This window comes from Pseudophryne corroboree, chromosome 1, assembly GCF_028390025.1.
Source record: "Pseudophryne corroboree isolate aPseCor3 chromosome 1, aPseCor3.hap2, whole genome shotgun sequence".
In the NCBI taxonomy this organism is placed as follows: domain Eukaryota; kingdom Metazoa; phylum Chordata; class Amphibia; order Anura; family Myobatrachidae; genus Pseudophryne; species Pseudophryne corroboree.
Window position 1 is genome coordinate 636,443,635 of NC_086444.1, and position 27,859 is coordinate 636,471,493.

Consider the following 27,859-nt stretch of genomic DNA (forward strand, 5'->3'; position numbering starts at 1 on the left):
AGAACACGTTTGTAAATTTTTACAAATTTGATACCCTGGCAAAGGAGGACCTGGAGTTCTCTCATTCGGTGCTGCAGAGTCATCCGCACTCTCCCGCCCGTTTGGGAGCTTTGGTATAATCCCCATGGTCCTTTCAGGGACCCCAGCATCCACTTAGGACGATAGAGAAAATAAGAATTTACTTACCGATAATTCTATTTCTCGGAGTCCGTAGTGGATGCTGGGCGCCCATCCCAAGTGCGGATTATCTGCAATACTTGTACATAGTTATTGTTAACTAATTCGGGTTATTGTTTAGGAAGCCATCTTTCAGAGGCTCCTCTGTTATCATACTGTTAACTGGGTTTAGATCACAAGTTGTACGGTGTGATTGGTGTGGCTGGTATGAGTCTTACCCGGGATTCAAAATCCTCCCTTATTGTGTACGCTCGTCCGGGCACAGTACCTAACTGGAGTCTGGAGGAGGGTCATGGGGGGAGGAGCCAGTACACACCACCTGACCTGTAAAAGCTTTACTTTTGTGCCCTGTCTCCTGCGGAACCGCTATCCCCCCATGGTCCTTTCAGGAACCCCAGCATCCACTACGGACTCCGAGAAATAGAATTATCGGTAAGTAAATTCTTATTTTTGTGGTATGACTGGCTAAATCTATGAGAAAATCTCCATATAACGTCCTTCCCACTGTATGGATATTGCGGTCCCAATTAAATCCAAATGTCCACAATAATCAATTCTACTGCTATAATGAGTTATATGAAGGTAAAGTACCCTAAAGGAAACTATCGAATCCAAGGTTTGTTTATTTAGGTATGTATATTCACCTTATATATCATAGACAATTAACTGTCAACCTCCTGTTAATAATCCCTTGGTATAACTGTGGATTTGAGGCAGCTACCATAATATACCTTTCATGATTGTGTGTTATGATCAAAATTTGTGATCAATATATGGTATTAATCTATAGCTGGGTAGCCTTAATTAGGCGCTTGTAGAAGATTGAGTTGTGGAGAGGGAAAGTAAAGGGAAAAAGAAGTCAGAAGGAAGATGGGGAGGAAATAGGTGTCTAAATGCCTGGTTTCTGCTTTTGGAGATCTGCTTGAGAAGCATCGAATCCCCAATGAGAGAACCACCTGGAGCATATGCACCACTCCCAAGACCTGTATCTGCTGTTAACTTAATCTGCCCAATTAAGGGCAAAGTTAATGAGAGTGCAGGGGAGAGGTCCTTAACCAGTATATAATACCTAGATTGCTGACTATTGACAAGCCCTAAAATTAGTATAGATCACAACCATAATGAATAATATCACCTTGTTATATAGATTTACAATAAAATGTATAACATCTTTGAAACACACTCTAAGGAAAAAGGAAAGAAACAAAGTTGCTTATAGAATTATATAGCATAGCTATTTAATAAAATAATCTCTGTGAAATACAGATTTCATATGCAATAACAACCTGGATGTCTACTGTCCTTGATCATGCAATTAACATCGAATCAAGGATGAGAGAGTCCTTTTTGGTGTTAGTGCAATATGAAAATAGTGTGCTTCTGCTGTCGTTAACTCAAAAAAAATTGAGTTAAGCCGATTTTTTTTTTTTTTTTTTCTTTTCGTGCTCTCTCATCGGCTTAACTCAATTTTTGAGTTAACGACAGCAGAAGCACACTATTTTCATATTGCACTAACACCAAAAAGGACTCTCTCATCCTTGATTCGATGTTAATTGCATGATCAAGGACAGTAGACATCCAGGTTGTTATTGCATATGAAATCTGTATTTCACAGAGATTATTTTATTAAATAGCTATGCTATATAATTCTATAAGCAACTTTGTTTCTTTCCTTTTTCCTTAGAGTGTGTTTCAAAGATGTTATACATTTTATTGTAAATCTATATAACAAGGTGATATTATTCATTATGGTTGTGATCTATACTAATTTTAGGGCTTGTCAATAGTCAGCAATCTAGGTATTATATACTGGTTAAGGACCTCTCCCCTGCACTCTCATTAACTTTGCCCTTAATTGGGCAGATTAAGTTAACAGCAGATACAGGTCTTGGGAGTGGTGCATATGCTCCAGGTGGTTCTCTCATTGGGGATTCGATGCTTCTCAAGCAGATCTCCAAAAGCAGAAACCAGGCATTTAGACACCTATTTCCTCCCCATCTTCCTTCTGACTTCTTTTTCCCTTTACTTTCCCTCTCCACAACTCATAATCTTCTACAAGCGCCTAATTAAGGCTACCCAGCTATAGATTAATACCATATATTGATCACAAATTTTGATCATAACACACAATCATGAAAGGTATATTATGGTAGCTGCCTCAAATCCACAGTTATACCAAGGGATTATTAACAGGAGGTTGACAGTTAATGGTCTATGATATATAAGGTGAATATACATACCTAAATAAACAAACCTTGGATTCGATTGTTTCCTTTAGGGTACTTTACCTTCATATAACTCATTATAGCAGTAGAATTGATTATTGTGGACATTTGGATTTAATTGGGACCGCAATATCCATACAGTGGGAAGGACGTTATATGGAGATTTTCTCATAGATTTAGCCAGTCATACCACAAAATATTAACCTTTTATTTGATTAAATGTTTCATGTTGTATGTTAATGTGAGTCCGATTTCAATAAAAGTTACGTTTTAGAATTTCAATAAGAGTGCCCCATAAAAAGGAGTTGTCTTTTCTCTTCTATACCAATTTACCTGTTTTTTACAACTCAGGGGAGCACCACCGGGTTTTTTGATGATTTGATAAGTTAGTATATAATTTTCCTCATTAGCAACGGACATCATTACTTTTTGAACGATACTACCTTCAGATTCCGGTTTTCATACATAAAATACCAAGAGAAAGGTAGCTCAGTGCGCCATTTCCCCCACAACAAACCCAATTTCGTAATTGTATAGTATGCAAATTATAAATGTTACTGTAATGCTGATTGGTTGCCATGGGCAACTTCTCCACTGGCTCACTTCTCCACACGTTTCACTGCTGTTGTGCTTTACAATTAGGATCATTTTATGACCGTAACATGGATATTCATAGAATTTGGAATTACTTACTACATTTGTTTAACTAAAAATGTGTGTGTGTGTGTTGTTACAGATGATGCTGTCTTTCTCAGTTCTGTCCTAGTGTGTCAAAAAAATAACTAACCGTGGAGTTAAAATGACAAGAAACATTTAAATTCACTTGTGCTGGAGTAATTACAGTCAGTATTTATGCAAGCCAGTGCTATGAGAATTTACATGTTTGTAGTCTGGGACGTGTTGTGAGGTAAATGGCTGAGGAGGCACTGGGTAGTACCAGATTTATACACAATAGCCCAAGGGTACAAAAGTGCAGCATTATATACAGTATTGCTGGATATTTGGTGAGTGTTGATCAGAGATGTGCAGAAAAGATTAGGCAGGGGAGGCACTGTCAGACTTTTTACTCCACAGTTATGACTATAAAAAAAGTTTAGAGTAATACAGAGAAGATTCCATCTTCACTAGCAGCAGGCTGGAATAATTAAATCAAATTAGGTTTTAGATCAAGCATGTGTGGGAAATCTCACTCTTGATTTTGAGGAGTTAAAATTTCCATAAAATAGTTGTTTATTTGTACCATAGAATCCAATATACAGGCTTTTTTTTTCTGCTGTCGCCATCGTAAGGTAGCAATATCAGATGAAGGTTTGTGTTGGTACATGTACCGCCATGGTGCTTATTTCATTGGATTCCCCGCACTTTGCAGGGCTATTATCGGTGGTAACCCCTTGATAGCTCAGCCAAGACTGATCTCGGATGAAAGAATGCATCTAATTAATAGAGATCATACCTGTAATGAGTGAGATGTAACAATTTGTAACATATGCCAATACCTGCTATTTAAATCTGTAGATTGGGTAACAGTGAGTGTGTATAAGGTACCTCAAATATTTGACATTATAAATTTCAATGTGTCTTGGTATGTGTGTTATTATGCTATATATGATTTTCTATTGTCCAATGTTTCTAGTATTGGAATAGGGGAGATATTGATATGCTTTGTATCATGGAAAATGTTTTTTATTCTAGTGCATCAGCACACATGTAAGATTTCCACTTAGAGCCTTCCTGATGGCTTCATATTCCCGCATATTTACAGTAACCCCCTACATCTACAATCAGCTGAGGATTTTAGGACTTTGAATCACTGGCACTCTAAGCTGAAAATGTTTTATTGCAGCTAGTATGTGTATAACACAAGAGGACCATTAAGGTCATTTTCTGAATACATGTATATAAGTACTGTATTGTAACTCATAAAGCATTATGTGATAAAATAAAGGTATAAAACTACAAGCAATGTGCTTTTATACAGATTATGGAACACTAAGACTTCAAAGATCTTTATTACAGGGACAGCTTTATGTAACAACTGTCCCTGCACTGGAGCATTTACAGAACTGCTTCAGTAATTAAGTATCCACCACCGCAACTTGCGGTGGTGACACCACAGATTATGTGTTTGCCACTTAGGGGTATATTCAATTAGGGTCGGATCCATTCCGACATGCATTTGTCGGAATGTATCCGACAACCCCTATTCAATCTCATCTCAATTCGACTTTAAAAAAGTCTAAATGAGATGAGGGACCGGAGAGGGGGGGAGACCGGCGGGGACAGCCGCGGGCAGACGGAGGAGAGCAGCGCTGCAGAAGGATGTCTCACAACCGCCAGACCTAACGGCAGTGTCCACCCGGCTCAAGCAAGCGTGATCTCACTTGCTGGAGCCGGGTGGATGATGCCGTGAGCGGCGCGAACTGTGACACATCCTGCTGCAGCGCTGTGCTGTAGCGCTGCTCTCCCCTGTCTGCCCGCGGCTGTCCCGCGGTTCTCCCCCCCCTCTCCTCCTCTGGGTCCCACATCTCGGTCCAAAATTTTTTTTATGTCGGACTGAGATGGTCGGAAACGGGGCCAAATCCTGTCGAATTTGGCTCCTTTTCACTCAAAAGTACGGGAATAGGCAGCTATACCGCCGATTCACGCACTATTCGACAAGTCGAATTCCACAACTTGTCGAATAAAAACTGCAGGGATTGAATAGGTCGAATCACGATTCGACCTTAAAAAGTCGAAAACTGCCATCTTTTCGACAGACGGCAGTTTTCGACCCTAATTGAATATACCCCTTAGAGGGGTTGTGTATGAAACTTGTCAGTTTGGGTCCCAACAGTCAGAAGACCCACAGTGGGATCCCGATGGCCAGTATCCCGGCATATCGTACCCCTATCCCTAATCCACCCCTACTGCAGCCTAACCCCAACCTCCCCCTCCCCCTAGTGCCTAACCCTACCCCAACCCCTGTACTTACCTACAGATTCTGACTGTCTGGATCCCATCTATCTGTATTTTGACATTCAATTTCCATTTGATTTCCATTTGATTTTGACTTTGGAGATGTATTTACTAAAGGCCAAATTGAATGTCAAATCGAACATAAAACCAAATTCTGCTCAAATGCCACTCAAAATAGAATTTCTACAAAACATCGATGTTTTCCCATAGTCGAATATAGGATCCCCTCATTCACTTACATTTGATTTACAAATCAAACCCAAAATCGAATTTCAAATCTCCAAATGAATAGAATAAGTGACAGGAGATTTGAGCTTCTAAACACCATTCTGTTGGTTGGAAATTGATAGATTGTAATAACACTACCTGTGTCTGGTGCTACTCACTATATATATATATATATATATATATATATATATACTACGAATAGGTATATGTATGAATCCACATACACACCAGCATCGCATATACATGCAATCAACTTGAATATAAATATTAATATATAAGCTTTAATAGGAACCCACATGTTCTATAGAGCAGCGAAGGTAAATTGGCTTGTGGATGTAGCCAAACAATCCCACCTGATATAAACCAGATTATTTAAAACATACCTTATGGGACTGTCCTATTTAGGATTAAAATAAGGACATCAACATTTCTACAATTATCGGATTAGTCCACTGTGGTCAATTATAGCAATATAGATATATGATCCACCTCTTATGCTCAATTATTATTATTATTATTGTATTTTTATTGGGGTTTTTATATACGCATATTATTAATTTTCTTTGTTCTTTTGTCTTTATATGATTAATTTTATAGATATTAAAAATATCATAAAGGAATTAATGCATTGAGTATATTCATGTCCTGTTGCCTCAATTTGATTATATTAGCGCGAGGGGTTATATATTTTCTTGATTGATTGTAATGCCTTTAAAAGTTCCCATAAGCATGTAGGGCATTCTGGCTGTAGGAATGGCTGTCCAAGGCTATGCTATGATGTGCCTCTACCTGTGGTATGCAAATCACCACCTGATTGAGAGAACCCAGGAGTATCAATCAGAGCAACATCAGCAGCTTCATGAGGTACGCAGGCCTAGGTTCTTTCATTGTCTGATAAACCTCAATGCATTGTCTGCTGGTGAGGTCATACAGATGTTCTGCCTCTCACGTTCCAGTGTATTGATGCTTTATGACGTCATCAAGACTCCTCTTGAGTCATACACTGCATGGTCACATGCCGAATCAGTAGGGTTGCCACCTCATCCCTTTAATTCTGGACACATATTAATTACACAGGTTCTGTGGCTGGCTGACTTCAAGACTCCATTTCACCTGGTTTTAATCAGCCACAGAACCTGTGTAATTAATATGTGTCCAGAATTAAAGGGATGAGGTGGTAACCCTACATATCAGGCTTGCACAAGCTGCTGTGTGATTTGCATTTTTTTTTACTACTGGCTCCTTTCAGTCATTTTCAGGGAGAGTGCTGGGTATTTTCCAGCCTACCTTTAGCAGTCACCTGACCCAAGTTATGCGGGCACTGATCCCCCTGTGCAGATGGTCTGTGATGCAAAACTAAAAATCATAAGTGTTGTGACTCTGCATATTGCCAGGTTGATGATTTCACCGCCGACATGTGCGGAGGTGGCGCTTGGACATGAAATGATCTCCAAGCGTCGCCTCTTCTCTAATGCAATGAAAAGATCCCATGTCGCATCGACCCGCTAACCTGTTTACACCGCATCGTGACCCTGGTCCTTCCCGGAACCAACCCTGCAAGCTAGCCAGGTTGCACCCGGATTAACCTTTTTACACTGAGCCACTCCCAGGTCATCATGACAATAACCCGGGTTTTTAGTGGTGGTGTAAAAGGGGTATATGTGAGCACAGAAAGTGGACGGCAGAAAGAAAGGCAGATTAGGGTTACCCTTTATTGCCAACTATTTCAGCTGTAACTATTTATTTATTTTTAATAAAATACCTTAAAATTGTATTCTTCAGTGAGGTGTTTATGTATAAAACAGTGTAAAGAGAGATTTCCACCTTTAATTAGTTTGCATGTGATCTATTTGTCCCAATAGGAAGGAATGAGAAAGTTGAGTTTGATTTGGCATGTGATTTCATGATTGTCTTTGGAAAGGAGTTCCAAAAGCGAACACACAATCCCTTGTTAAAATCAACCAAATTCAAAACTGTATACAAAATCGAATGTTAGTAAATTATAGGGTTTTTTTTAAGGGATTTTGCAGTTCGAATAGAATCGAATTCAATTGTTTTTTTGTTTTTTTTATTATTATTATTTTATATTATTTTATTTTAATTCAGAAAATTGAATCCAAAATTTAACTTTAGTAAATTTACCCCCAGGTTTGTGAAATGTCCATACATACCTAGTCTCGTTGATAGTTTAAGTATAACAGAAATGTTCAGTACAGATTGGTTGATACATATACAGAGATATAGCCATTGTAAATGCAGGTTAAGTAACATTAACATTTAGTGCTTTGTCATTTTGCTTTTGTTCTATATCTGTCCCCTTTTATCTGCTGTTTTTAAGTTTTTTACAGTGTTTTTGTTAAAGTTAATTGTTTCATATTATGATGATTAGTTGCATTCACCGTATGGGGCTGATTCTGATGCATCAATGGACACTTCCATCTGGCCTTGGATGTCTGCTTACTACGTTATGGTAATGATTCTGCCTTTGGATAGTAAAAGTCTATGCGACTTCATGTGGAAGCCTATCTCGCCCACTGCTCTTTGTCCTCATTAGTATCTGGACTTACACCAGCCCCATGCTGGGTTGCAAAGATTCGATCTTTGTCTACACGCTGCAAATGAGCACTGAAGTCGGCCAACAAGCCCGTGACATGAGACAGAACATTGCCATGCAATCATATTTATTTCTGTCTGTTCATGGATAGTGTGGTCCATCATCATACGGATTAGTTAGTATGCACCAGGGCTTAAAGTGTTCCTGGTGAGGTGGTGGAACTCATGGAGGAGGACTGTGGAGCCGCCAGGACATGAGGAAGGAGGAGGTGGCTGCAGCTCATCAGTAACACTAGCACCGCCTGCATCATCTAATGATGTAGGTGATGGGTCAGGTTTTTCTGTTGTAATTACTGTGCAGGGCAATGGAGGTGGTGGAACTAGTTCCCCCTACCATTACAGGTGGTGGAACTCAGTTCCACCTCGTTCCCCCCCACTTTAACCCCTGGTATGCACTAGCGATATCCGCCTGTGTGTGGTTACCTGATCCGGCGCATGCGCAGAAGCTGATTTCTGTCTTTGGCGTATGCTGAAACCCGTGAGATTCATGTGCACTGCGACTTGTGTATGACTCAGAATCAGCCCCTCTGTGTGCGTCCAATCATTAAGCAGGAAACCCTGCTGTTATAACTCCTTATTATATTTGCATTTTAGAAGCATAGATAAACATTTTAACCGTTCAGACAGTTCAGTGGTTTATAGTACTTTTGAATATGTTAGAATCTATCATATCCCATAGTACAATGGGTCTCATTCTGAGTTGAGTGCAAGTCCATTTTGCGGGTGGATACTGAAATTTTGTTTGTACTATTTATTTATTTATTTGCACTGCACATACTGTATGCAGAGACTAGTACGTGCAACCTCAGGCAGTTTAGAGCCATACGTGTTTCAGCTATATCTCCACTTGCGGGTATAATGGGTTTGAACAGGTCATATACACATAGGCTAAGTATTCTGAGGGCATGTACTGTGGGCATTCAGAGCTGAGCGTATGAGACATCTGTGTGATATCACCAAGCATACTGTTGGTGCACATAGGTTCTGAGAAGGGTATCTACTTTAACAGGCGGATGGATGTATGGAGGTGGGGGTGTAGTATGGTATGCCGGCGGCCGGACTCCCGGCGTTCAGCATGCCGGCGCTGGGAGCCCGACCGCCGGCATACCGACAGCGTGGTGAGTGCAAATGAGCCCCTTGCGGGCTCGCTGCACTCACCACGCTGCGGGCACGGTGCCACGCTATTTTATTCTCCCTCCATTGGGGTCGTGGACCCCCACGAGGGAGAGAAAGTGTTGGTATGTCGGCTGCCGGGATCCCGACAGTCGGCATACTGAAGACCACCCTAGAGGTGGTGCAGCCACTTAGATGTAGCCATCTCTCCATACAGACCAAGATAAGTGTTTACTGTATTTCTTAGCACTCGTCTCCCTCTGTGTTTTTAGGGGCAGTGCATAGTCAGAGTAATGAGCCCTACACGTTGGCCCATTGGCCGCCGAGGTGCCCGACGTCCGATACAACAACCCGGTGACGGTGGGAGTAAAGTTTCTTCACTCCACTTGACCCCATAGCCCTGCATGCAAATATGGACGAGAATGTCCATATTGGCTTGCAGGCATAAACGAGCTGGCACCAACGATAAACGAGCGCAGGGCCGCGCTTCGTTCATCGTTGGTGCATACATACTGAAAGATATGAACGATATCGTTCATATCTTTCAATGTAATCGGTCATTGTGTAGGGCCCATAAGACTGAAACATTGACTTGCATACATATTTCATACACAAAGATTTTCATTTTTGTGTATATCTGACCTTTAGGCTGCCTGTCACTTTGTACATTCCATATAGATTTCATTCTAAGCATGAACCAAAGTGGAATGCAAGCATGATAGAGATCATTGATCTCCATGTAATACGCATGGTTCATGCCCATTGAAAACAGACACGAACCAATACTGCTGTATTTACGTTTTTTTTTTTTTTTGTTCAACCTCATTTCTGTATCCTCTACAGCTAATCCTTATGCACCAATGACTGCAAGCACCACCAAAATATGTATAGTATATTCCCACAGACATATTCCCAACCAACACCCAATTTAAATGTTATGATGTGCAGCCCACCCTGATTATCTGTTATTGCCCCATCACCCACGCTTTCCTGATCCTGTTGATGTGTGGTTCTTCAATTTGCATATGGTCATAAGAATATTTATAGATCAAAATACTTGACCACTGCCAGTTACATACAAAAACATATAGCTTTGCTTGGCAGTGTCACAGTGAGCAAGACAGTGACCAGGAGGAAGCACCCAAGAATGCAGTATAACAGGCTGTATACTTTAACTGTTGACAACATTCCTGTAATCTATGGTAGAGATGAGCGGGTTCGGTTCGTCGAGATCCGAACCCCCCCGAACTTCACCTATTTTACACGGGTCCGAGGCAGCCTCTGATCTTCCCGCCTTGCTCGATTAACCCGAACGCGGCCAAACGTCATCATCTCGCTGTCGGATTCTCGTGAGATTCGTCGCCGCCATTTTCACTCGTGCATTGGAGATTGAACGGAGAGGACATGGCTACGTTCTCTGCCTGAAAAGCTCCATATCTGTGCTCAGTGTGCTGCAAATATCTGTGCTCCGTGTGCTGCAAATATCTACGTTCTCTGCCTGCATGAAAAGCTCCATATCTGTGCTCAGTGTGCTGCAAATATCTGTGCTCAGTGTGCTGCAAATATCTGTGCTCAGTGTGCTGCAAATATCTACGTTCTCTGCCTGCCTGAAAAGCTCCATATCTGTGCTCAGTGTGCTGCAAATATCTGTGCTCAGTGTGCTGCATTTTGGTGACCAACAGTATATAGTTGTACAGTACAGTAGGCCATTGCTGTATCTTGCAGCTCCGTGTCATTGCAAGTATCCATTCCATATCTGTGCTGCATTTTTGTGAGCAATATATATAGTAGTGCAGTGCAGCATTTTGGTAACCAACAGTATATTGTTGTACAGTACAGTACAGTAGGCCATTGCTATTGATATAATAATATTACTGGCATACAATTCCACACATTAAAAAATGGAGAACAAAAATGTGGAGGGTGAAATAGGGAAAGATCAAGATCCACTTCCACCTCGTGCTGAAGCTGATGCCACTAGTCATGGCAGAGACGAATCAATGCAATCAACGTCGTCTGCCAATGCCGATGCCCAATGTCCTAGTAGAGAGCATGTAAAATCCAAAAAACAAAAGTTCAGTAAAATGACCCAAAAATCTAAATTAAAAGCGCCTGAGGAGAAGCGTAAACTTGCCAATATGCCATTTATGACACGGAGTGGCAAGGAACGGCTGAGGCCCTGGCCTGTGTTCATGGCTACTGGTTCAGCTTCACATGAGGATGGAAGCACTCATCCTCCCGCTAAAAAACTGAAAAGAGTTAAGATGGCAAAAGCACAGCAAAGAACTGTGCGTTCTTCTAAATCACAAATCCCCAAGGAGAGTCTAATTGTGTCGGCGGTTGCGATGCCTGACCTTCCCAACACTGGACGGGAAGAGGTGGCTCCTTCCACCATTTGCACGCCCCCTGCAAGTGCTGGAAGGAGCACCCACAGTCCAGTTCCTGATAGTCAAATTGAAGATGTCACTGTTGAAGTACACCAGGATGAGGATATGGGTGTTGCTGGCGCTGAGGAGGAAATTGACAAGGAGGATTCTGATGGTGAGGTGATTTAAGTCAGGCACCCGGGGAGGCACCTGTTGTCAGTGGGATGAATATGGCCATTGACCTGCCTGGTCAAATTACAAAAAAAATCACCTTTTCGGTGTGGAATTATTTCAACAGAAAATAAGATTTTACTCACCGGTAAATCTATTTCTCGTAGTCCGTAGTGGATGCTGGGACTCCGTAAGGACCATGGGGATTAGCGGCTCCGCAGGAGACTGGGCACAACTAAAGAAAGCTTTAGGACTACCTGGTGTGCACTGGCTCCTCCCACTAAGACCCTCCTCCAGACCTCAGTTAGGATACTGTGCCCGGAAGAGCTGACACAAATAGGAAGGATTTTGAATCCCGGGTAAGACTCATACCAGCCACACCAATCACACCGTATAACTCGTGATACTATACCCAGTTAACAGTATGAAATATAACTGAGCCTCTCAACAGATGGCTCAACAATAACCCTTTAGTTAGGCAATAACTATAAACAAGTATTGCATACAATCCGCACTTGGGATGGGCGCCCAGCATCCACTACGGACTACGAGAAATAGATTTACCGGTGAGTAAAATCTTATTTTCTCTGACGTCCTAAGTGGATGCTGGGACTCCGTAAGGACCATGGGGATTATACCAAAGCTCCCAAACGGGCGGGAGAGTGCGGATGACTCTGCAGCACCGAATGAGCAAACTCTAGGTCCTCCTCAGCCAGGGTATCAAACTTGTAGACTGTTGCAAAAATGTTTGAACCCGACCAAGTAACAGCTCGGCAAAGTTGTAAAGCCGAGACCCCTCGGGCAGCCGCCTAAGAAGAGCCCACTTTCCTCGTGGAATGGGCTTTTACAGATTTAGGGTGCGGCAGTCCAGCCGCAGCATGTGCAAGTTGAATCGTGCTACAGATCCAGCGAGCAATAGTCTGCTTAGAAGCAGGAGCACCCAGCTTGTTGGGTGCATACAGGATAAATAGCGAGTCAGTTTTCCTGACTCCAGCCGTCCTGGAAACATATACTTTTCAGGGCCCTGACTACGTCCAGTAACTTGGAATCCTCCAAGTCCCAAGTAGCCGCAGGCACCACAATAGGTTGGTTCACATGAAAAACTGATACCACCTTAGGAAGGAATTGGGAACGAGTCCTCAATTCCGCCTTATCCATATAAAATACAGATAAGGGCTTTTGTATGACAAAGCCGCCAATTCTGATACACGCCTGGCCGACGCCACGGCCCACAGCATGACCACTTTCCACGTGAGGTATTGTAGCTCCACGGATTTAAGTGGCTCAACCCAATGCGACTTCAGGAAATCCAACACCACGTTGAGATCCCACGGGGCCACTTGAGGCACAAACGGGGGCTGACTATGCAGCACTCCCTTAACAAAAGTCCGAACTTCAGGCAGTGAAGCCAGTTCAATTTTGGAAGAAAATCGATAGAGCCGAAATCTGGACCTTAATGAAACCCAATTTTAGGCCCATAGTCACCTCTGACTGTAGGAAGTGCAGAAATCGACCTAGCTGAAATTTCTCCTTTGGGGCCTTCCTGGCCTCACAGTACGCAACATATTTCCGCCATATGCGGTGATAATGGTTTGCGTTCACTTCTTTCCTAGCTTTAAATAGCGTAGGTATAACTTCCTCCGGAATTCCCTTTTTACTTCAGGATCCGGCGTTCAACCGCCATGCCGTCAACGCAGCAACGGTACGTCTTGGAACAGACAGGCCCCCTGCTGCAGCAGGTCCTGTCTGAGCGGCAGAGGCCATGGGTCCTCTGAGATCATTTCTTGGAGTTCTGGTTACCAAGCTCTTCTTGGCCAACCCGGAACAATGAGTATAGTTCCTACTCCTCTCCTCCTTATTATTCTCATTACCCTGGGTAAGAGAGGCAGAGAAGGGAACACATACACCGACTGGTACACCCACGGTGTTACCAGAGCGTCCACAGCTATCGCCTGAGGGTCCTTGACCTGGCGCAATATCTTTGTAACTTTTAGTTGAGGCGGGACGCCATCATGTCCACCTGTGGCCTTTCCCAATGGTGTACAATCATTTGGAAGACTTCTGGATGAAGTCCCCACTCTCCCGGGTGGAGGTTGTGTCTTCTGAGAAAGTCTGCTTCTCAGTTGTCCACTCCGGGAATGAACACTGCTGACAGTGCTAACACATGATTTTCCGCCCATCGGAGAATCCTTGTGGCTTCTGCCATCGCCATCCTGCTTCTTGTGCCACCCTGTCGGTTTACATGAGCGACCGCCGTGATGTTGTCTGACTGGATCAGCACCGGCCGGTGTTGAAGCAGGGGTCTAGCCTGACTTAGGGCATTGTAAATGGCCCTTAGTTCCAGAATATTTATGTGTAGGGAAGTCTCCTGACTTTTCCATAGCCTTGGAAGTTTCTTCCCTGTTTGACTGCCCCCCAGCCTCGAAGGCTGGCATCCGTGGTCACCAGGACCCAGTCCTGTATGCCGAATCTGCAGCCCCCTAGAAGATGAGCACTCTGCAGCCACAACAACAGCGACACCCTGGCCCTTGGAGACAGGGTTATCTGCCGATGCATCTGAAGATGCGACCTGGACCACTTGTCCAACAGATCCCACTGGAAAATCCTTGCATGGGACCTGGCGAATGGAATTTCTTCGTAAGAAGCTACCATCTTTCCCAGGGCTCGCGTGCATTGATGCACCGACACCTGTATTTGTATTAGGAGGTCTCTGTCTAGAGACGACAACTCCTTGGACTTCTCCTCCGGGAGAAACCCATTTTATCCTGTTCTGTGTCCAGAACCATACCCAGGAACAGTAGACGCGTCGTAGGAACCAGCTGCGACTTTGGAATATTCAGAATCCAGCCGTGCTGTTGTAGCACTTCCCGAGATAGTGCTACTCCGCCGAACAACTGCTCCCTGGACCTCGCCTTTATAAGGAGATCGTCCAAGTACGGGATAATTATTTCGGCCATTACCTTGGTAAATACCTCGGTGCCGGGGACAGACCCACGGCAACGTCTGGAATTGGTAATGACAATCCTGTACCACAATTTTGAGGTACTCCTGGTGAAGAGGGTAAATAGGGACATGCAGGTAAGCATCCTTGATGTCCAGTGATACCATGAAATTCTCCAGACTTGCAATAATCGCCCTGAGCGATTCCATTTTGAACTTGAACCTTCGTATATAAGTGTTCAAGGCTTTCAATTTTAGAATGGGTCTCACCGAACCGTCTGGTTTCGGTACCACAACATTTTGGAATAGTAACCCCGGCCTTGTTGAAGGAGGGGTACCTTGATTTCACCTGCTAGAAGTACAGCTTGTGAATTGCCGCCAGTACTACCTTTCTCCGAGGGCAGCAGGCAAGGCTGATGTGAGGTAACGGCGAGGGGGAGTCGCCTCGAACTCCAGCCTGTATCCCTGTGATACTATTAGCAGAACCTAGGGATCCACCTGTGGGCAAGCCCACTGGTCCCTGAAGTTCCCGAGACGCGCCCCTACCGCACCTGTCTCCACCTGTGGAGCCCCAGCGTCATGCGGTGGACTCAGAGGAAGCAGGGGAAGATTTTTGATCCTGGGAACTGGCTGCTGGTGCAGCTTTTTCCTTCTTCCCTTGTCTCTGTGCAGAAAGGAAGCGCCTTTGACCCGCTTGCTTTTCTGAAGCCGAAAGGACTGTACCTGAAAATACGGTGCTTTCTTAGGCTGTGAGGAAACCTGAGGTAAAAAATTTTCTTCCCAGCTGTTGCTGTGGATACGAGGTCCCAGAGACCATCCCCAAACAATTCCTCACCCTTATAAGGCAGAATCTCCATGTGCCTTTTACAGGCAGCATCACCTGTCCACTGCCGGGTTTCTAATACCCTCCTGGCAGAATGGACATTGCATTAATTCTGGATGCCAGCCGGCAAATATCCCTCTGTGCATCCTTTATATATAAGACAACGTCTTTAATATGCTCTATATTAGCAAAATATTATCCCTGTCTTAGAGTATTAATATTATCTGACAGGGTATCAGACCACGCTGCAGCAGCACTATTTATGCTGAGGCAATTGCAGGTCTCAGTATATAACCTGAGTGTGTATATACAGACTTAAGGTGGCCGTATCCTAAGACGGCAGTGCCACCTTTTTTGACAAACGTGTGAGCGCCTTATCCACCCTAAGGGATATCTCCCAACGTGACCTATCCTCTGGCGGGAAAGGGTACGCCATCAGTAACTTTTTAGAAATTACCGGTTTCTTATCGGGGGAACCCACGCTTCTTTACACACTTCATTCACTCATCTGATGGGGGAACAAAACACTGGCTGCTTTTTCTCCCCAAAAATAAAACCCCTTTTATGTGGTACTTGGGTTCATGTCAGAAATGCGTAACACATTTTTCATTGCCGAGATCATGTAACGGATGTTCCTAGTGGATTGTGTATATGTCTCAACCTCGTCGACACTGGAGTCAGACTCCGTGTCGACATCTGTGTCTGCCATCTGAGGTAACGGACGTTTTTTGAGCCGCTGATGGCCTTTGAGACGCCTGGGCAGGCGCGGGCTGAGAGGCCAGCTGTCCCACAGCTGTTACGTCATCCAGCCTTTTATGTAAGGAGTTGACATTGTCGGTTAATACCTTCCACCTATCCATCCACTCTGGTGTTGGCCCCACAGGGGGCGACATCCCATTTATCGGCCTCAACTCCGCCTCCACGTAACCTTCCTCATCCAACATGTCGACACAGCCGTACCGACACACCGCACACACACAGGGAATGCTCTGACTGAGGACAGGACCCCACAAAGTCCTTTGGGGAGACAGAGAGAGAGTATGCCAGCACACACCAGAGCGCTATATAATGCAGGGATTAACACTACAACTGAGTGATTTTTCCCCCAATAGCTGCTTGTATAAACAATATTGCGCCTAAATTTAGTGCCCCCCCTCTCTTTTTAACCCTTTGAGCCTGAAAACTACAGGGGAGAGCCTGGGGAGCTGTCTTCCAGCTGCACTGTGAAGAGAAAATGGCGCCAGTGTGCTGAGGGAGATAGCTCCGCCCCTTTTTCGCAGACTTTTCTCCCGCTTTTTTATGGATTCTGGCAGGGGTATTTATCACATATATAGCCTCTGGGGCTATATATTGTGATGATTTTGCCAGGCAAGGTGTTTATATTGCTGCTCAGGGCCCCCCCCCCCCTAGCGCCCTGCATCCATCAGTGACCGGAGTGTGAGGTGTGCATGAGGAGCAATGGCGCACAGCTGCAGTGCTGTGCGCTACCTTGGTGAAGACTGAAGTCTTCTGCCGCCGATTTTCCGGAACACTTCTTGCTTCTGGCTCTGTAAGGGGGCCGGCGGCGCGGCTCCGGGACCGAACATCAATGGCCGGTTCCATGCGGTCGATCCCTCTGGAGCTAATGGTGTCCAGTAGCCTAAGAAGCCCAAGCTACCACCAGTTAGGTAGGTTCGCTTCTTCTCCCCTTAGTCCCTCGCTGCAGTGAGTCTGTTGCCAGCAGATCTCACTGTAAAATAAAAAACCTAACATATACTTTCTTTCTAGGAGCTCAGGAGAGCCCCTAGTGTGCATCCAGCTCAGCCGGGCACAAGAATCTAACTGAGGTCTGGAGGAGGGTCTTAGTGGGAGGAGCCAGTGCACACCAGGTAGTCCTAAAGCTTTCTTTAGTTGTGCCCAGTCTCCTGCGGAGCCGCTAATCCCCATGGTCCTTACGGAGTCCCAGCATCCACTTAGGACGTCAGAGAAATGTGGACAACAGGTGTCAAGCCGTGTGTTGCCTTTGTCAAGCTGTAATAAGTAGGGGTAAGGACGTTAACCACCTAGGAACATCCTCCCTTATACGTCACCTGGAGCGCATTCATCAGAAGTCATTGACAAGTTCAAAAACTGTGGGTCACAGCGGAAGCAGTTCACTGACAACTAAATCCCTTCTTCCTCTTGTACCCAAGCTCCCAGTGCAAACCACACCACCAACTCCCTCAGTGTCAATTTCCTCCTTAGACAGGAATGCCAATAGTCCTGCAGGCCATGTCACTGGCAAGTCTGATGAGTCCTCTCCTGACTGGGATTCCTCCGATGGATCCTTCAGTGTAACGCCTACTGCTGCTGGCGCTGCTGTTGTTGCTGCTGGAAGTCAATCATCATCCCAGAGGGGAAGTTGGAAGACCACTTGTACTACTTCCAGTAAGCAATTGATTGTCCAACAGTCCTTTTGCGAGGAAGATGAAATATCACAGCAGTCATCCTGTTGCAAAGCGGATAACTCAGGCCTTGGTAGCTGTGTTGGTGTTAGACGTGCGTCCGGTATCCGGCATTAGTTCACAGGGACTTAGAGAATTTCTTGAGGTAGTGTGTCCCCTGTACCAAATGCCATCTAGGTTCCACTTCTCTAGGCAGGTGATACATAGAATGTACACAGACGTCCGAAAAAGACTCACCAGTGTCCTAAAAAATGCAGTTGTACCCAATGTCCTTTTAACCACGGACATGTGGACAAGTGGAGCAGGGCAGACTCAGGACTATATGACTGTGACAGCCCACTGGGTAGATGTATTGCCTCCCGCAGCAAGAACAGCAGCGGCGTCACCAGTAGCAGCATCTTGCAAACGCCAACTCGTTCCTAGGCAGGCTACGCTTTGTATCACCGCTTTCCATAAGAGGCACACAGCTGACAACCTCTTACGGAAACTGAGGAACATCATTGCAGAATGGCTTACCCCAATTGGACTCTCCTGGGGATTTGTGGCATCGGACAACGCCACCAATATTGTGCGTGCATTACACGTGGGCAAATTCCAGCACGTCCCATGTTTTGCACATACATTGAATTTGGTGGTGCAGAATTTTAAAAAAAACGACAGGGGCGTGCAAGAGATGCTGTCGGTGGTCCTAAGAATTGCGGGCCACTTTCGGCATTCAGCCACCGTGTGCTGAAGACTGGTGCACCAGCAAACACTCCTGAACCTGCCCCGCCATCATCTGAAGCAAGAGGTGGTAACGAGGTGGAATTCAACCCTTTATATGCTTCAGAGGATGGAGGAGCAGCAAACGGCCATACAAGCCTATACATCTGCCTACGATATAGGCAAAGGAGGGGGAATGCACCTGACTCAAGCGCAGTGGAGAATGATTTCAACGTTGTGCAAGGTTCTGCAACCCTTTGAACTTGCCACACGTGAAGTCAGTTCAGACACTGCCAGCCTGAGTTAGGTCATTCCCCTCATCAGGCTTTTGCAGAAGCAGCTGGAGAGATTGAAGGAGGAGCTAAAACGGAGCGATTCCGCTAGGCATGTGGGACTTGTGGATAGAGCCCTTAATTCGCTTAACCAGGATTCATGGGTGGTCAATCTGTTGAAATCAGAGCACTACATTTTGGCCACCGTGCTCGATCCTAGGTTTAAAGCCTACGTTGTATCTCTTTTTCCGGCAGACACAAGTCTGCAGATGTTCAGAGACCTGCTAGTGAGACACTTGTCAACTCAAGCGGAATGTGACCCGTCAACAGCTCCTCCTTCACATTCTCCCGCAACTGGGGGCTAAGAATTCCGAGCCCACGCGCTGGTGGTGATGCAGGGCAGTCTGGAGCGAGTGCTGACATCTGGTCCGGACTGAAGGACCTGCCAACGATTACTGACATGTCGTCTACTGTCACTGCATATGATTCTGTCACCATTGAAAGAATGGTGGAGGATTATATGAGTGACAGCATCCAAGTAGGCACGTCAGACAGTCCGTACGTATACTGGCGAAAAAAGAGGCAATTTGGAGGCCCTTGCACAAACTGGCTTTATTTTACCTAAGTTGCCCCCCCTCCAGTGTGTACTCCGAAAGAGTGTTTAGTGCAGCCGGTCACCTTGTCCGAGATCGGCGTACGAGGTTACTTCCACAAAATGTGGAGAAGATGATGTTCATTAAAATTAATTATAATCGATTCCTCCATGGAGACATTCACCATCAATTGCCTCCAGAAAGTACACAGGGATCTGAGATGGTGGATTCCAGTGGGGACGAATTAATAATCTGTGAGGAGGGGGATGTACACAGTGAAAGGGGTGAGGAATCGGAGGATGATGATGAGGTGGACATCTTTCCTCTGTAGAGCCAGTTTGAGCAAGGAGAGATTGATTGCTTCTTTTTTTGGTGGGGGCCCAAACCAACCAGTCATTTCAGCCACAGTCGTGTGGCAGACCCTGTCGCTGAAATGATGGGTTTATTAAAGTGTGCATGTCCTGTTTATACAACATAAGGGTGGGTGGGAGGGCCCAAGGACAATTCCATCTTGCACCTCTTTTTTTATTTTATTTATCTTTGCATCATGTGATGTTTGGGGCCATTTTTTTTAAGTGCCATCCTATCTGACACCGCAGTGCCACTCCTAGATGGGCCAGGTGTTTGTGCCGCCCACTTGGGTCGCTTAGCTTAGTCATCCAGCGACCTCGGTGCAAATTTTAGGACTAAAAATAATATTGTGAGGTGTGAGGTGTTCAGAATAGACTGGAAATGAGTGGAAATTATGGTTATTGAGGTTAATAATACTATAGGATCAAAATTACCCCCAAATTCTATGATTTAAGCTGTTTTTGAGGGGGTTTTGAAAAAAACACCCGAATCCGAAAAATTTTCAGGGAGGTTTTGCCAAAATGCGTCCGAATCCAAAACACGGCCGCGGAACGGAATCCAAAACCAAAACACAAAACCCGAAAAATTTCCGGTGCACATCACTAGTCTACGGTCACGAGGTGCCAAGGCGACCTGTGACAGTCCCACAATAGCTGAATCTATATATCAGTGGATGTGAATAAACATTCAGTCAAATTTAGGACCTGAATATTGAAAACTGCGTCACCAGTATTAATATAATGGCGGTAGACTGCTGTTATTCTTGACTTTTTTTTAAGCATAATTAGAATAATGATTGCATAATGACTGTCCAGCCTTTGCCTCAATCCACTGTGTCAAATAAGATCATCTCTGATATCTAACTCATAACTTCATCCACATGAAGTAATTAAACACAAAATGCATAATGCTTTTCGTGAACCATAATTTTTCTTTAATACTGTACATGTTACATGCAGTGACAGTGCAGCATGCAGCTATTGCAATGCACCACAAGACTGATCAGCAGTCCATGCCGCTAAGGCTGCCTTCATACATTCTGAGAACATGAACACGGTCCACATGCAACCGCTGTGTTGGTCAATAAAGTACGTAAGTCTGCAGACCCTATGTTCCTGCTATAGTTTTGGCAACATTTTATTCTATATCTTATAGATCGTGGACAAAAGTGGAACACCTGGAGAAATTGAAGCAAGGGCTCTTGCACAGGTGTGGCTCATGTGTTAATAAGCAAATAACTAGCATAGTCAGGGTATAAAATTCTCAGTTATGCTAGCTGTCTAGAATTTTGACTGAAATAGAGGATCGATGTGGCTCTAAAAGATGGGTGATTATTGGAGCCTACTTGGCAGAAGCTTCAATGTGCAAGTTGCCAAATGGTATCTATTGTGATATCCACGTGGAACTTTGAAGGAAAATTGTAATTAGCAAAGGGCAGCAGTGGGTGAAAGTGCGCACTCCAACATCATGATATAGATGCATTACTTCACCGTACAAGACAACACAAATGAGCGAATGCAGATCATTTAACTGCAAATCTCAACCTGGCAATGCACATTTACAAGTTCAGTGATGCAAAGAGCATAGGCAATAGAAAATTATATAAATAATTGAGAAGTGGATGTACTGTGATCATATAAGTCATTCTTTAAGTGCACTTGTCACACCCACCAGTCATAACATTGAAACCACCTGCTTAATATTGGGTATGTCCCCCTTGTGCTGTCAAGGCAGCTCTGACCTGTAGAGGCTTGGATTCCACAAGACCTCTGAAGGTGTCTTATGGTATTTGGCACCAACATGTTAGTAGTAGATCCTTTTAAGTCCTGTAAGGTGCAAGATGGGGCCTTCATGGCTCGGTATTGTTTTTTCAGCACATGCTCGACTGCATTGAAATCTGGGGAATTTGGAGGCCAAGTCAACACTTTGAACTTCTTGTAATGTTCCTCAAACCATTCCTGATCAATGTTTTTAGTGTGGCATAGTGCATTATGCTGCTGAAAGAGGCCACTGCTATAAAGAGGTATACTTGGTTCACAACAGTGTTTAGGTAGGTGGTACATGTCTAAGTAACATCTACATGAATGGCCGAAAAATGCCTAGAGCTTCACACTGCCTCTGCCAGTTTGCCTTTCAATAGTGCATTCTGTTGCCTTCTCTTTCCTAGATAAATTATGCACACGTACCTGGCCATCCACATAATGTAAAAGAAAATGTGGTTCATTGGACCAGGCCACCGTGTTCCATTGCTCCATGGTCCAGTTCGGACACTTATGTGCCCTATGGCAGGTACAGCCTGTGGCTATGCATCTGGGTACGCAGCTGTTTTCACTGACAAGCCCACTGAATGGAACCTGTTTACCTGCACTTCTAACCACCTCCCAGTCACTGCCAAAGAACACTCTTCACTTTTCTGATACCGTCCTTTGTGTAATGCATGTGTCATAGAAATGTTTGCGCATGTGCATTTAACTTTGCGCATTGCAAGAAATTTTTGCGCATGTGCAAGAATCACTTAACTCTGTGAACATTGGCATAGGGTGCGTATTGTGTTCCACTAAAAAATAGGTCCCAATGTGTTCCTTCTAATCATAGATGTGATTTCAGAATGAGTTTCCTTAATTCTCTATCATGGGGTGAGGTTTTCTTCAGGGGTGCTTGCGCACACTCTGTGGTCAGTGCTGTCTCCTCCTTCTGTACAGATGAGCAACCTCCACCATGGATGCTCCTCAATTTACAAGCCACTGACAAACACATCACAACTAACACTTGTGAAGTGGATGTTACAGGCGTCTTATGTACGTCTCTTCATTCACTGGGGTACAGGGAAGTCATATGTAATATGATATGTGACACTTGTATACTGAATCTGTGTGCTACTGAGTCTGTATGTAAAACACAGCAGAACTTGGCAAAAAAAAAAGCCGCAGCCACTGCATTGTAGCATTTTGTATACAAAGTCAGACTCTGTCGCACACAGATGTAGAAGTGTTGCATATCAAATTAACCAGCACAGTCTGCTGGTGTGTCCTAGATGCATCACATTACGACTAAGACACAATTTGGGTAAAAAGACACAAAAAGATGTCCGACGCTAGCAGAGTCACATGGGACCTGGCGCGCTGTTTGGTGCGACCAGCAGTATTGTATGAGGACACATCACGTATGAGTGCTGCTCAGAGATGTGGTTGAAGTTGTGTGATTAGGTGATTAGTAGGGCGGTCTAGATGATGCAATTCATAGCACATTCTGCCAACCTGCAGGAAAGCGGCCCCTCGAGAATTATTTGATAATAATAATAATTTTATTTGTATAGCGCTCTTTCTCCAACAGGACTCAAGGCGATTGACGTCTTGGGAGTCCTGGAAAGTATCCGTGGCTTTATACAGATGTTTATACAGATGCAGCTTGTTGCGCATATATTCTTTTTGGAAAGCTCTACTGGTTCCTACATATGTTTCAAAGTGATTTTAAACTGCTTTTACATCTGTTATTATAGAAGATTGTATAAATGTGGAATGAACTAAGATAATGAAGAGGAAAATGTGAGAGAAAATTTCCTACCAGTGTAGACCAAAAGTGGCAATGAAATAGAGGTAACAATGGTGGTAATTGTTATAGGATACACTGCTTATTTACTATTCTATATATAATTTATATTTGCGTTCTACTTCCTTCACTCTTACAGTGTAGGAAACTTCTTGCATCAGCATCTTGCAGTGGTTTCTGTTTAAGTCTGTCATCTGTGCTTGGTGACAGGATACTTCTTTGCAATAGAAAAGAAGGGTTTTTGATCCTGCACCGACCTAGATTCTAACTACGTGATTAATCCAACAATAGCCAGAAGTGGACAATATGTATGGAAATTCCTATTTGTCCGTATGGCGGTGCGCCCAGAGTCAAAGAAAACAGTTGTATATGCACAAGGAGAGAAAGTATGACTCTTGTTTGGGCGCACTCTTATCTCAAAATCAAATATTAGTTGTTGGGTAATGTGCCCAACCTAGGTAAGGTAGTCTTTTATTCTTGCTCTCTAGGATACATAAAAATTCATCCAGACATGTACACCATAGATAATAGTGAGTAAATCCTTTGGATTATGGCTACTTCAAATTTGTGGGATGTTCAGATCTTAATTATGCCTGGATAACCGCATATAGGAAGATAGCCACATAATAGGCTACTTCCGTCTGCTAAAGATCAGTACAAACTGTGTTTGTATTAATGAGCCCTGGTTGGGTTAGATATATCGGTGGAAAAACCCACACATGGATAAACAGTTATATTTGTCGGCCAATATCATAAAGAGGTCATAACGAATAGAGGTTCAAGTAGTAGGAATGAGTGTAAGTGGTGATACTGCTGTTGGTATTGAGTCTATAGGGAAGATAGTCTTCCTACTTCACTGGGTATTCCCTAGAAGTCGCCCATCTAGGTACTGACCCAGCCCACCTCCGTTTAGCTTCCAAGATCGGACGAGATTGGGCGTGAACGCAGGGGTATGGTCGTAGGAAGGTTGGACCCTACAGTACCAATGAGAGTGCACCGAAATGGAGGGATGGAGACCTCCGAAGAAGTGATTGGGACTGGGTGAGGAGGGAGGATAGCAGCTGTTTGGATAGGTGTGAATCTGCTGTCCACGTTAGACTGAAGAGACGTGTCCCCTGGGGGGGGCACGCTCCCCAGAATCGTGGATGAGAGTTCACAGAAGGAAGCCAAGTTAAGAAAATGAGAGGGCGCAGAGTAAGAAGATATCTGCAGGGTAATAACAATAGTAAGTACACCTCTTGGATTGTATTAAATGAATCTCTGATATATTTGAGTATCACTTATGGTAGTGGTCGAGAGTTACACGTATGGTACATACAGTTTGCAATTTGCCTTCGGCAGATTATGCGCGAGACAAGGACCTTGCAAATCCCCAATTTGAACGTCAAACAAGTGAGTACCTACAAAGGATATATTGGTAGTCAACCTCGCTGGAAATGTCAGCTAAATTGGTTGCATGATTTTTATGGAAGATACAAAGACATGCATTCAAAGGTACAGAATTGTACTGCTATGGTATACAATCTAGTATAATAGGGCTATACATATCCCCCATTCAAACGTCCAACCGGTAAGTGCCCACAAGGGGTATATAGGTGGTCAACCTCGCTGAAAAAATATCAGCAGAATTGATTGCATGAATTTTGCTAAAGCATAAATTCTTAATCAATAAGATATCAAAAAATCAGTTGGAAAAAACAGCAAAATTTGTTACTGAATTATTTGAGGATTACCGCAATAAACTGCTAAGGTGTAAGACCTGAAAAAAGGGATCAAAATATTATCCAATAAGTTTGTCATACAGGCATATGCCCAAAGGAAAGCAGGCACATATCCACAAGGGACATATTCGTATTCGGCATAGCTGGAGATACCGGCAAAAGTTAGTTAAATAAATGCTTTCAAGAATACATAAATATACTGCTAAAGCATAAAGATTGAGAAAATTAGGGATCAAATGTCACCCAATACCACATCAAACAGGCTTGTGCCCTAGAGAAACTGCTGAAGCATGAAATCTGAAACAATACAGGATCATCAAACAGGCATGTGCCCTAGGGAAACTGTTGAAGCATGAAATCTGAAACAATAAAGGATCAAATATCACCCAATCCAGTATCAGTCAGGCATGTGCCCAGGAGGAAAACGCGTTTCACCCAGTATGGGCTTGTTCACTTCCTTTCTGAGGCTCAGAAAGGAAGTGAACAAGCCCATACTGGGTGAAACGCGTTTTCCTCCTGGGCACATGCCTGACTGATACTGGATTGGGTGATATTTGATCCTTTATTGTTTCAGATTTCATGCTTCAACAGTTTCCCTAGGGCACATGCCTGTTTGATGATCCTGTATTGTTTCAGATTTCATGCTTCAGCAGTTTCTCTAGGGCACAAGCCTGTTTGATGTGGTATTGGGTGACATTTGATCCCTAATTTTCTCAATCTTTATGCTTGAGCAGTATATTTATGTATTCTTGAAAGCATTTATTTAACTAACTTTTGCCGGTATCTCCAGCTATGCCGATTACGAATATGTCCCTTGTGGATATGTGCCTGCTTTCCTTTGGGCATATGCCTGTATGACAAACTTATTGGATAATATTTTGATCCCTTTTTTCAGGTCTTACACCTTAGCAGTTTATTGCGGTAATCCTCAAATAATTCAGTAACAAATTTTGCTGTTTTTTCCAACTGATTTTTTGATATCTTATTGATTAAGAATTTATGCTTTAGCAAAATTTATGCAATCAATTCTGCTGATATTTTTTCAGCGAGGTTGACCACCTATATACCCCTTGTGGGCACTTACCGGTTGGACGTTTGAATGGGGGATATGTATAGCCCTATTATACTAGATTGTATACCATAGCAGTACAATTCTGTACCTTTGAATGCATGTCTTTGTATCTTCCATAAAAATCATGCAACCAATTTAGCTGACATTTCCAGCGAGGTTGACTACCAATATATCCTTTGTAGGCACTCACTTGTTTGACGTTCAAATTGGGGATTTGCAAGGTCCTTGTCTCGCGCATAATCTGCCGAAGGCAAATTGCAAACTGTATGTACCATACGTGTAACTCTCGACCACTACCATAAGTGATACTCAAATATATCAGAGATTCATTTAATACAATCCAAGAGGTGTACTTACTATTGTTATTACCCTGCAGATATCTTCTTACTCTGCGCCCTCTCATTTTCTTAACTTGGCTTCCTTCTGTGAACTCTCATCCACGATTCTGGGGAGCGTGCCCCCCCAGGGGACACGTCTCTTCAGTCTAACGTGGACAGCAGATTCACACCTATCCAAACAGCTGCTATCCTCCCTCCTCACCCAGTCCCAATCACTTCTTCGGAGGTCTCCATCCCTTCATTTCGGTGCACTCTCATTGGTACTGTAGGGTCCAACCTTCCTACGACCATACCCCTGCGTTCACGCCCAATCTCGTCCGATCTTGGAAGCTAAACGGAGGTGGGCTGGGTCAGTACCTAGATGGGCGACTTCTAGGGAATACCCAGTGAAGTAGGAAGACTATCTTCCCTATAGACTCAATACCAACAGCAGTATCACCACTTACACTCATTCCTACTACTTGAACCTCTATTCGTTATGACCTCTTTATGATATTGGCCGACAAATATAACTGTTAATCCATGTGTGGGTTTTTCCACCGATATATCTAACCCAACCAGGGCTCATTAATACAAACACAGTTTGTACTGATCTTTAGCAGACGGAAGTAGCCTATTATGTGGCTATCTTCCTATATGCGGTTATCCAGGCATAATTAAGATCTGAACATCCCACAAATTTGAAGTAGCCATAATCCAAAGGATTTACTCACTATTATCTATGGTGTACATGTCTGGATGAATTTTTATGTATCCTAGAGAGCAAGAATAAAAGACTACCTTACCTAGGTTGGGCACATTACCCAACAACTAATATTTGATTTTGAGATAAGAGTGCGCCCAAACAAGAGTCATACTTTCTCTCCTTGTGCATACTTCTTTGCAATGCCAGCTGTCACGTGCAGTGTATGTCATTGGCCGTACCAGGCAATGTTGGAAATGCAGGATTCAGTAACAACGTGTTTGCTGTTTGTGAGTTATACATCTTCTTCCCCGACAACAACGCTTTGTTCTACTCGGCCAGACATGCATTAGAGCACCCTGGGTAATTTCTTGTTGGCAGCTAGTGCTAGTCAACTAAAACTGGCTAACATAACTTGATGGGCTTCGGTCATATGATCTACAATGCGATCTAAATAGATTTCACTATCCGTGTAGCATCTTTGTTAGTGACTTTGAGCAATAACTGTTTTTTTCTATACTCTGTGATTTCTTGAACTATAATTA

General features: G+C 43.8%; 1 protein-coding gene and 2 pseudogenes across 5 annotated transcripts in view; 2 read left to right on the forward strand and 1 right to left on the reverse strand.

Moving 5' to 3' along the window:
- The window catches only part of ANO8 (anoctamin 8), a 244,048-nt gene that overhangs the window by 101,999 nt on the left and 114,190 nt on the right, over positions 1–27,859 (forward strand). The window contains exon 2 of one of the 5 annotated variants that reach the window (XM_063914582.1): positions 21,108–21,161. The exons of the other annotated variants lie outside the window; for them this stretch is intronic. The gene's annotated coding sequence lies outside the window, so the exon portion shown is untranslated. The remainder of the gene's footprint in view (positions 1–21,107; positions 21,162–27,859) is intronic. 5 annotated transcript variants of the gene reach the window in all.
- On the reverse strand, positions 24,347–24,465 carry LOC134943382 (5S ribosomal RNA; annotated as a pseudogene).
- LOC134943389 (5S ribosomal RNA) lies at positions 26,912–27,030 on the forward strand (annotated as a pseudogene).